The sequence below is a fragment of the Equus asinus genome, chromosome 7 (genome assembly GCF_041296235.1).
Source record: "Equus asinus isolate D_3611 breed Donkey chromosome 7, EquAss-T2T_v2, whole genome shotgun sequence".
NCBI classification, from domain to species: Eukaryota; Metazoa; Chordata; class Mammalia; order Perissodactyla; family Equidae; genus Equus; species Equus asinus.
The window spans coordinates 61,726,845-61,737,778 of NC_091796.1; positions in this window are offsets into that span (position 1 = coordinate 61,726,845).

Consider the following 10,934-nt stretch of genomic DNA (forward strand, 5'->3'; position numbering starts at 1 on the left):
GATCTGGTTTGGTTTATATAATGGCTGTCTTATTCATCATTTTGTGAAGAACTAAAAGTGGATATCTGTCCTAGAAGTGACATTTTCCTTGGGAAAGAGTATATAATGATTTATTACCAGGTTACTGTATTTTGGAGACTGGCTCAAATTTGCAGTCCTGCCGGAAACATTACTGACAGCATTCCATTAACGCCTTTGCTGTGGAAATTATCTTTGCGGGGGAAAGAAGAGAAAGGCAACCAAAGCCTAAGAACGGAGCCGAATGAGGCCCTCCAGGACTGGATGGAGCTCTTACAAACCCACCATGTTCTGAAAGGAGGGGCAGGATGCCTTTGTTCCTGACGGAATGTCTCTGGCACCCCTGAGAAAGGTACAGCTGGTGAGCCCTGCTGGGAGTGCCATCTGCCTTCCAGGGTTTCTCCATGACCTGTATCTCGTCTCCATCTACCCTGGGTCTTGTCACGCCTCTCAGAGCTCACATCAGAAAGCAACAGCCAGGTCCGAGTTCCTATCCTCCTACAGGCCCCAGGCCTTCACACACTAAACACATAGACTCCTATGTGCCACTGACCCCCGACCCCCACCCCATCTTTCTAGCTCTCTCTGGGCCTCTCTTCCTACCCTCTACAGCCTAGACCCCATGGCTGATTATATAACCACTCTTTCATCAACACCCTCCCCGCTTGTACCCTGTCTTGTGGAGCCCCAGTCCTGGAGCAGTCCCGCAACAGTTTTCCCTACTGTATCCTTGAGATTGCAGTTAGTTGTATGTGATAGAACCTGACATCAGTGGCTTAATCAGAGGTTTTACTTTTTCCTCCGTAAGAGAAAGCCACAGGGCTGATGTGGACATGAACAGTGCTCCTGACAGGCTCTTTCTTTCTCCTCCCTCAGTCATTGGTAGTGTGGGTCTTTGTCCTCATGCCTGTTGCCTTATGGTCATAACATGGTTGTGCTACTTCTAGAACTGTGTCTGCATTCCAGGCAGGAAAAGGGGAAGGGTAAAGGGCAAAGGGTACGTGCCAGTTGAGTGTGCCCACAGACGAATAAATTAAAAAAAAAACACACACCTTTTCTGAAAGGATCACTTGGGGATTTCTGCTTATATCTCATTGGCCAGTCACAAGCCACCCCTGGAAACAAGGGAGGCTGATAAATTAAGTGTCTTCACTGGGCACATCACCTCTCCAAACAGAATGGGGCTCTGTTAGTAAGGAAAGTGGGAAGGGGATCTGGTCTAGACAATTAGTCGTCTCGGTGCTCCTCTACCCCAGGCTGCTACAGAGGGAGCACTGCAAACACTTGGTCTCCTGCTCAGCAGCCCCCTCTCTGCCCTCAGAGGCGGGCCCACACCTCAGTACTGTCTGTAAGTCCTCTGCCCAACCCCACCCTCCTCGCTGTCCCTCCTGTGACAACGACATGTCAACCATCAGGCAAGTCCCCATATATGTAAACACACTGACATCTACCTTGAGTCTCAGTGGATGAGTTCCCCCCGCCACCGCCCTCCGTCTATGCTTCTGTCACCCCCTCCTTGTTGACTTGGCCCCACTCGTGGTCCACTGGCACTCAGATCTTCAACTTCTTCCTCTCTCCTGGCTGTCTTCCCCCAGTCTCTCAACCTACAGTAGATTCTGTATCTTGTTGCGAGGACCACTTGAGTTTAATATGTGTGAAGCACTTAGAATGGTTATTGACCCATAGAAATAACTCCACAAGAATTAGTTGTTATGATGGTTATTCTAAAAAAATGCCAAGCAATAAAACACTGTTTGACCCTTTGTATATACATCTGCTTGTGGAAACCAGTTACTCAAATATCCCAGAAATAGGAGCTTCAACGTGTCTTAAACCAAGGTGAGCTTCCTCCTCAGGCTGTTCACTGTCTCAGTGAGTGGGACCAACATCCAGTTACTCAAACCAGAACCCAGGGGGCCATCCTTAGTTTGACCTTCTCCCACTTTGTCCCAACTCCAGAAATCATGAAGTCAGTCAAGTAAACCTCCTAAATATTTTGGAGTTTGCTCCTTCCTCCCCATCCTGTGCTCGCAGCCTAGGGAAATCCAGCAGCATCCTGACTCATCTCCCGTGGCTTGGGGCATACATAGTCTCCTCAAAGCTCTCCTCTATGTGACCACCTGTGCACCACAGACCACGCAGGCCTACTCGGGGCACTCCACACAGCAGTGCCAACAGCTCATGGTAGCAGAGCTAATAAGCGTTTCTCCTAGAAAGCTTACTTTGATGTTAGTTAAGCAAAATTTAAGTAAGAATTTTGTCTATAAGTACTGCTTTTAAAAAATGAAAACAATAAAAGTAGAATGCACTTCTCCCGTGTGGTTCTATGGGCTGGATCTCGTGCTAGAATGCAAGCCTGCTCCGTTTGGGGTAAGCGGTGGAGCCCCGCCGGGGCAGCAGTGCGGCGGTCACTGCCCCACCTCTGGCCTTTGCTACCCTTGCTGCCACTGGCTCGCCCTCTTCCTCTGGACTGGAGTCAAGATGATAATAAGCATTCCTTCCCCTCTGGATGGCCAGAACAGAGCCACAGAGTCTAGAGCTGGAACTCATGATATTTATAAATCTTTTTTAAGCCAGAAATTGTTCTTGTAAGAATGAAGAGACAGGCTTGTCTTTAAGCGGGAACATTTTGTCAAAGAGCTTAAAGTTTTCGGATCTCAAATCACTTTTCTAAAGGCTGTATTAGGTCAGAAGGGGGCCAGGATCATCACTGCCATCTGATAGGAGATAGAGCTAAAATACCCGACAGGAAGGTTAGTAGTAACTTGCTCACAGCGGTGTCAGACGGATTTGAGCCAGATTTGATCCCTACACAGTGTTCTCTTCACGGCTGACACTTCTCAGGTAAAATGCAGCTGGTCATAATCTGTAAATCTGGACTGGTTTTGGATCTGGAGGGTGAAGGGCAAAGAGTGATGTGGTCACGCTATCCAATTAATAAGGTTTTCAAGACTAGGTGGGAGAAAAAAGGAGTGGAAAAGGTGTAATGTAGAAGTCAGCTTCTTCCAGTTCTCAAACACTGCCTGATGACTCCCTATCTTCCTGTTTGTAATCTTATTGCTTCCATTAAGGTATCTAATAGAATGTCTTTATGTTCATTGAGAGAAAGTGCACTCTGGTTTCAGGCAGAAATGACTTTCTAAGGCAAGGGCTGAGGAGAAAACAAGGCTGTGGGGCCCAGGTCTACAAAGCACTCCCTTGTTCCTGAGGAGGAGGAAAGAGAGGGCAGGTGGCAGGCTGTGATGCAGGGAGCCCAAGAACTGGGGAGCAGTCAGGCAACTGGAGGTATACAGCTAACAAATGAAATAATTATCCTGGAACCACAGCTTTTCTCTACTGTGATCTAAAATCCTGAATTGTAAAAGCCAGAGGTAAGTAATCTGGATATAGAGCCACTTGTGGTTTGGTCACCGCCTTAAATCATTGTTCTTATCTTCCCAAGGCTTTCCCAAGGGAAACTGCTGTTTCCAACCCCACCGAGCCTCCGTCCGTGGACCATACTCTCTTGCGCTCTGGTCTGTCTGCTGCTATCCCCACTTCCTGGATGCTCTTCACTGCCTTCCCTACATGCTTGACTTTTACTTACACTGCAAAGATTCAATTTTCTAAGACAGTACAGTAAGGACTTCTTTAAACCCACTCCCCCACAAAAGCAATGAGAACACTAGCTGGAACTATCAGACTCAACTTTACCAGAATTCTGGAAATTAACTAAAGGTTTGCAACAGTCTGAGGAGACTTTATTCAAGAAAGCTGAATTTCTGTAAGAAAAGCAAGATTTGTAGCATTTTTACTTGACCTAATCTCCTCCCCCTCTCACCAGCTTCACAGTAATCTTGAAAACCAACAGCCTCACAACTATGATAGTCTCCAGTGGCTGCTAAGGTGCTGCTTTCGAAGACTATCATTTTCCCATAAAGAAAATACCATACCAAATGGCTTCACTGTTGAATTCCCCCAAGCATTCAAAGAAAAAAAAACACCAATCTTTCATAAGCTCTTCCAAAAAATACAAGAGAGGGGCACTTTTTCCAATTCATTCCTTGAGGCCAGTATTACTTAAACCGGACACAGACATCACAAGAAAAGAAAATTATAAATCAATATACCTTATGAATATAGATGAAAAAATCCCCAACAAAATACCAACAAATCTAATCTAGCAACATGTAAAAAGGATTATGCACCAAGGCCAAGTGGAAAAACCAATCAGTGTAATGCATCATGTTAATGGAATAAAGGACAATAAAATACATGATCATCCCAACAGATGCATAAGAAGCATTTTAGAAAATCTAATACCCTTCATGTTAAAAACATCAAGTAATTAACAATATGAGAGAACTTCCTCAACCTAATAAAACCCATAGCTAACATAATTATGAAGTCATAATCATATTGATTATGCTGAATGCTTTCCCTCTAAGATTAGGAACAAGATGTGGATGTCCACTCTCATCTCTTCTACTCAATATTGTACTTGATCTTCTAGCCAGGTGAGTAAAACAAATAAGCATCAACATTGGAAAGGAAAAAAACTATCTCTATTCACAGGTGCAATGATCTTGTGTATAGAAAATCCTAAAGAATCCAGAAAAAAATCTATTAAAGTTAATGAATACATTCAGCAAGATTGCAGGATATAAGACAAATAGACAAAAATCAACTGGATTTCTAGACATTAGCAAGGAGCAATTCAAAAGTGAAATTAAGAAAACAATCATTTTCATACCATCAAAAAGGATACGTTTAAGTGAAGACATGTAAGACTTATACATACACTGAAAACTACAAGACATCACTTAAAGAAATTTCGGAAAACCTAAATAAAATCCTGTGTTTATGAATTGGAAGACTTAACATTGGGGAGGTGGCAGTACTCCCCAAAGTGACCTAGAGATTCAAGCAGTGACAATCAAAATTCCAACTGTCTTTCTGCAGAAGTTGACAAGCTGATCCTAAAATTCACATGGAAATGCAAGGAACCCAGAATCACCAAAACAATCTTGAAAAAGAACAAAGTTGGAGGATACATACGTCCCAATTTCAAACTTACTACAAAGTTGCAGTAATCAAGACATGTGGTATCGGCACAAGGGGAGACATACAGATAAATGGAATAGAATTGAAGGTCCAAAAATAAGCCCTCATATCCAGGGCCCACTGATTTTTGACAAGGTTCAGAAAAATGCAAAAAGAATGAAGTCGAACCACTATTTCACACCATATACAAAATTTAACTTAGAACTGATCATGGACTCAAATTTAATAGCTAAAATTGTAAAACTCTTAGAAGAAAACCTGGGCATAAGTCACTGTAACCTGGCATTAGGCAATGATTTCTTAGACATGACGCCAAAAGCATAAGCAACAAAAGAAAATATATATAATTTGGACATCATCAAAATTAAAAACTTTCAGCATCAATGATACCATCAAGAATGTGAAAAGAGAGTTCATAGAATAAAATACTTACAAATTTTATATCTCATAAAGGACTTGTGTACATAAAAAACCTTATAAACATAAAAAGACGACCCAATTCAAAATGGGCAAAGGATTTGAATAGACATTTTCAGGAAAATATAAAATGGCAAATAAGCACATGAAAATATGCTAAACATCATAAGTCATCAGGGAAATGCAAATCAAAACCACAGTGAGATACCATTTCACACTCACTAGGATGGCTATAATCAAAAAGATAGACAATAACAAGTGTTGACAAGGATGTGGAAATATTGGAACACATATGTTGCTGCTGAGAATGTGAAATGATGTGGCAGCCATGAAAAACAATTTGGTAGTTCATTAAAAAGTTAAACACAGAGTTACCATATGACTCAGCAATTTCACTCCCAGGTAGTTTGAAAACTCCACACAAAAACACCAATGTTCATAGCAGCATTATTCCTAACAGTCAAAATGTGTAAACAGTCAGAAAGTCCATCAGTTGAGTTAATGGAGAAACAAAATGGGTAAAAGGAATGAAGTACTGACACGTGCTACAACATGGTGAATCTTGAAAGTATTATGTTGAGTGAAAGAAGCCAGAAACAAAAGGCCACATATTGTATGATTCCACTTACGTGAAATGTGCAGACTAGACAAAGACATGGACACAAGAAGCAGATTAGTGGTTGAGGAGCCTACAGAGTGGAGAGTGACAGCTGATGGGTAAGTGTTTCTTTTTGGGGTGATGAAATTGTTCTGGGACTAGATAGTGGGGATAGTTATACAACTTTGTGTATATACTTAAAACACTGAGTTTGTCACTTTGAAACTGTGGATTTTATGGTATGTGAATTGTATCTCAATAATGCTGCTATATATACATTTTTTTAAAGAGTCTATGTGAACCTCGTCCCCTTCTTCTAATTCTCCTTTGCAGCATCCCCGGCTGTATCAAGCCTCTTTGCTCTGCAGCATCCTGTGCTTCTCTTCCTTCTTCCAGTGGATTGTAGCTAAGGCCCTTCTCTGCCTTATTTCCACATCACCAACACTTAGTACAGTGACTAGCACAGCACAGCAAGTAGTAATTTTGGGAGATGTGAATGAAATTTACGCTCTTCCATGTTCACCTTGTATCCAGAGTGAGATGCCCAGCTCTGCCACCATCTGTGGGAACTTGGGAAGACCTCACAGCCTATCTGGGCAGAAATTGCCTCATCTGCAAAGTGAGAATGATGAATATGCACTCTGGTTGTCTAGCCCTCCCCTCCCTCACTGGACAAGCAGGGTCCTGGGGTGGTGGGCTGGGCTGGGATTTGGATGTCTGGGTTTGCTGAGGGAACATGAGTGACTCCTTGCAAGGTCAAAGGATGTGCTACAAGCAGCAACCAGAGGTGATCCCAGAGCAGAAGCCTCACAGGACGGGCTGGGCAGAGAGAGAGAATGCCCAGACACGCACCAGGGTATGTGAGGCATGGGGACCCCAACCAAGAAGAGCAAGAAGGTTCAAGTGGAGGCCCGGAAGCAGAATTTGGAGAGACTTCCTGAGCAGCTGGACATCATCTGGGTGAGCCTGAAATATCGGCTGGGAATGAAGAAGCAGCAGTCAAGGGCTCTAAACTGGCTGAATTAGGGGTGTCTTAAAAGCAAGCCAGACCCTGCATGTGTGAGAAGGGTGGAGGGGGGTGGATTTCTAGTAATGGCCACATGCCTCTGCAGGAAATATGGGTGGAGACTGAAGGAATTAGAGTGGCCGTGTTGGCTGCTGGAGGTCAGGAAGAGACTGGAGTGGGAGGCAAGGGAATGTAAGAGATGGAGATACGAGCATCATTATGACCCGCTGGAGGAGGAACCTGCAGAGAGAGAATGACGGATGATCTAAGAATGCTTGCTGTGTGCCTGGCACGATGTTAGGCTTGTTCTGTGGATTCCTCACTTAGTTCCCACAGCAACTCTATAATATGGATACAATTATAATACCATTTTAGAGATGAGAAGTTTGAGGCTGAGAAAGGTTAAGTTGCTCACCCTGCTTCACTCAATCGGTAGATGCAGAGCTGAGAGATATGGGCCAAGTGCTTCTACTCAAGGAGGGAGGAATCTGCTGGGAGGCTCTGCTGCCTGGGGGAGCGTGGGTGTAATAAAGGATGCACAAAATCATTGCAGCACCGGCATGTTTTGGGTCTTTATCAGACTGGATTTTGAGTCTCCGTCTTGTATTTTCAGCTACCAGCTCTAGATTTGGCGGGGGCAGAGAGAAACAGAGCTGGAGCGGGCGTGGCCCCAAGTCCATGCCTTGTCTCACTGTGATTAAGGAGGGAAACTAAGCCTGCAAGAAGTCTGTTTTGGAAACTCAAAGTGCTTGCCCATCCAGAAAGGCTGCGCTTTGATATCCAAAACAACACGTTGAATTAAATGTGTTTTAGAGCCAAGAGTGGAGAAAATTAATCGGCTTATAATACAATATATACCAAGGCACCTGCAGTCTAAAAGGAAGCACCAAAAAAAAAAAAAAAAAAAAACCCATGTTTCCTGTAATCTGATAGATGTGTATTGTCTGAAAGGAATTATTGGGGATGCGTTTTGCCTTTTTTGCCTTAATAGAGAGAGAGGAAAACTGTGGTCATAAACGTGTCAAAAGCTCTTTTGAGATGAAGAGAGTCAGGGTCCATTTTCCTCCTGCTCTCGTGTCTTCATCTCCCCAAAGCCCACGCGGGTGACGTCGCAGGGGCTGGGAGACAGCTGCGGGCCTTCAGTGGCTGCTTCATCATCTCCCCAAAAGTTCATGTCGGTGTTCGTGAGATCAAACTGAAAGCATGTAATCTGTTCTATATTGATATTTATATTAAAGGCACCACAATGTGGGAACTAATGTAGATGGATATGTAATTCGATGATTAAATGATATGGACTTCATAGTGGAGAATTTATTTTCAGATTCTAATTAGAACCAAAATGAACTGTGTAGATTCTTGTTAACGCACGTGGATTACCTTGTACACTACAACATTAATGAAACTCTTTTTTTCGTGTCATTTCCAAAGCAGTCAGGGAGCCAAAGTGGGTGATCAGAGAAAACAGTTTCCTCCAGTGAGTCCTCAGGCCCCAAGACCTGAGGACAGGCCTGTGCATGACGCAAGCACAGTTCGGGGACCCTCACTGATGACCGTCACTGGAGATGTCCACAGGGCGCTGGAGGCCAGGCATCAGATGGGAGCTGGACAGATGACCTTAAGTTCCTGTGTGGCTCCATGATGGCAGGAATCTACCGAAGAGGTGACTCTGTGACCCTCCTCCCAGGGCAACCCCCTGCTCCACAAGGCAGGGAGAGACAGGACTTGCTGTCTGTGCCTGAGGAGAGGATCCTTTCTCTGTGCTGAAAATGTGCAGTCATCAGAACTGCTATTTACTTAGGCAATCTTCAGCTTGGCCATAGGGATTTTTCTGGCTTACTATTCGTACACTTATATTTGAGCTCTCACAACAAGTACCCCTGAGCCAAAACAAACCAGTGCCTCAACTAATTGACCGTGCACATTTAACCAATTACCCAAGTCATTAGCACTAACCAGTCTCAGCTTCTCTTAGGTTCTTGCCTATGAGGAAGGGAAAGTCTCCCTTGGCCATGAGTGTGAATCAGAAAGATGAGTGGGCTCATCCACTGGACTCTTGGACTTTGAGCAAGACATCAGTCTTTACTTCAACCAGGGGAAAGAGAAAAGAGAAGGGAAGTAGTGCACTTTTTTTCCTGACTAGCTAAGCTCTAAGCCACTTGTAGATATGTCCTCTCATTTAATTTTCACGAAATTCCAAAACTGAGCCCAGAGAGTTTAAGCAACGGGCCCATGATCACACAGCTCTAATTCAGAGCTGATTTAGAGAAGGGACCTGCATTCCTTATAGTCTGCAGTCATCACCTTCTCGCATCTCTCCTGAGGAAGTCAGCTCCTTAAGTCCTGAAGGGGGAGCCACCTGCCCTGTGCTGAAGAAAGACACTTCACTCAAAATCACCAATCATGGACCACCGGGAACTGGAAAGCTGGCAGGCCTAGAATGTGGACCTTTCCAGCTTCCCCCTCCCCTCCCCCACCCCTACTCCATCTTTGCCCATTGCAACTAGACATAAATAAATAATCGAGAAAACAAACAAGGCTTCTGAAGTCTGCCTAGTTTCCTGTCTCTGCAGACTGTGAGAACAATGTGCATTGTTCCTCTCTACTGAAGACAGTTTTTATATAAATAAGGGATGTGTAACTCCCGTCACCAATGTTAGAATTCCATTTAAAAGTAAACTGACTTCCTGAAATATATGTATTGGCAGCAGTGGCCACCACAGCTGGTATTACATTTTACGTTTAACACAGTGCTGTTTGCCTTGACAGATTCCATATTTTTTCATATATAAATCAATAGAGTGATGTTTGAAGAGCTCGAATCTATCTTTCCTCGTTCCCCACTTCAACCCTGCATTCTGAACTCATAAAGAAGGAACTTTCTAGCAGGCATCATTTAGGTGGAGGCTGTTATTTACAGCATTTGACTGTAGCAGCATTGACTGTAAACTCAAACAAGAAATGCCTGGAAAGAAAGCCAGGAATTTGATTCTGAACGGAAGCATTCTAATAATTTTTTAAAATCATGTATGCATGTGTGCATGTGTGTGCATGCATTTGTGCGGGGGGCAGTATACATGTGTCTGTTTGTGTACGTATGCATGTGTGTGTGTGTTGTAAGACCAATTATATATAGTTTTTTCACGATCTTCTGACCTGACCATGCAGGCCATGGGTATGGCGAGGAGCAGCCAACCAAGGCAAGAACCTTCGGGCTGCAGGGGCTGGCAAAGCAGGGAATGAGCAGTGGTGGGAAGTGGCTGTGTGTGGGGAGACTCTGAGCAGGGGTGAGCCTGGACTTCTCTTGTGGAACAGCACCTCTCGAGATTGGCTTTGGCTTTGGAAAGGTAGAAAGCCACTGAGGCCTCTAGCCTCTACCTCAGCTTCTTCACTCAACCCTCAAGGAAGACAGGTGCTGATCAGGAATCACTTTCCCAGCTCATTTTCTAGTAGGTGGAGCTTGGGGTTATACAGAAGCTTGTGCAGAAAAATGGGAGTCTCTCTGGCTGCGTTTGTGTGTGTGTGTGTAGCAGAAAGGTAAAACTTTGGCTAGGATCCTTTTTTTTTTTTAAGACTAATGACCTGTAATTTGTTGTTACCATAGAATGACATGACTTGTAGCTTTGCTGTCTAGAATTGGTTGATAGATTTAAAACAAAGAGTAAGTCAAGAACTCTCCAGGACCTTATACCATTTAACATTTAAGACAAAGCCGGAGATGGTGAGTCATGATCCTGGTAGATGAGGGTTATAATAGAAGGGGAGGGTACCACGGGTAGAGAGTGGGCATTTCAAGCTAGGAGCTCACCCACTTGGCTGTATTTGCATGGCCCAAAGGACAACGCTAAGTAC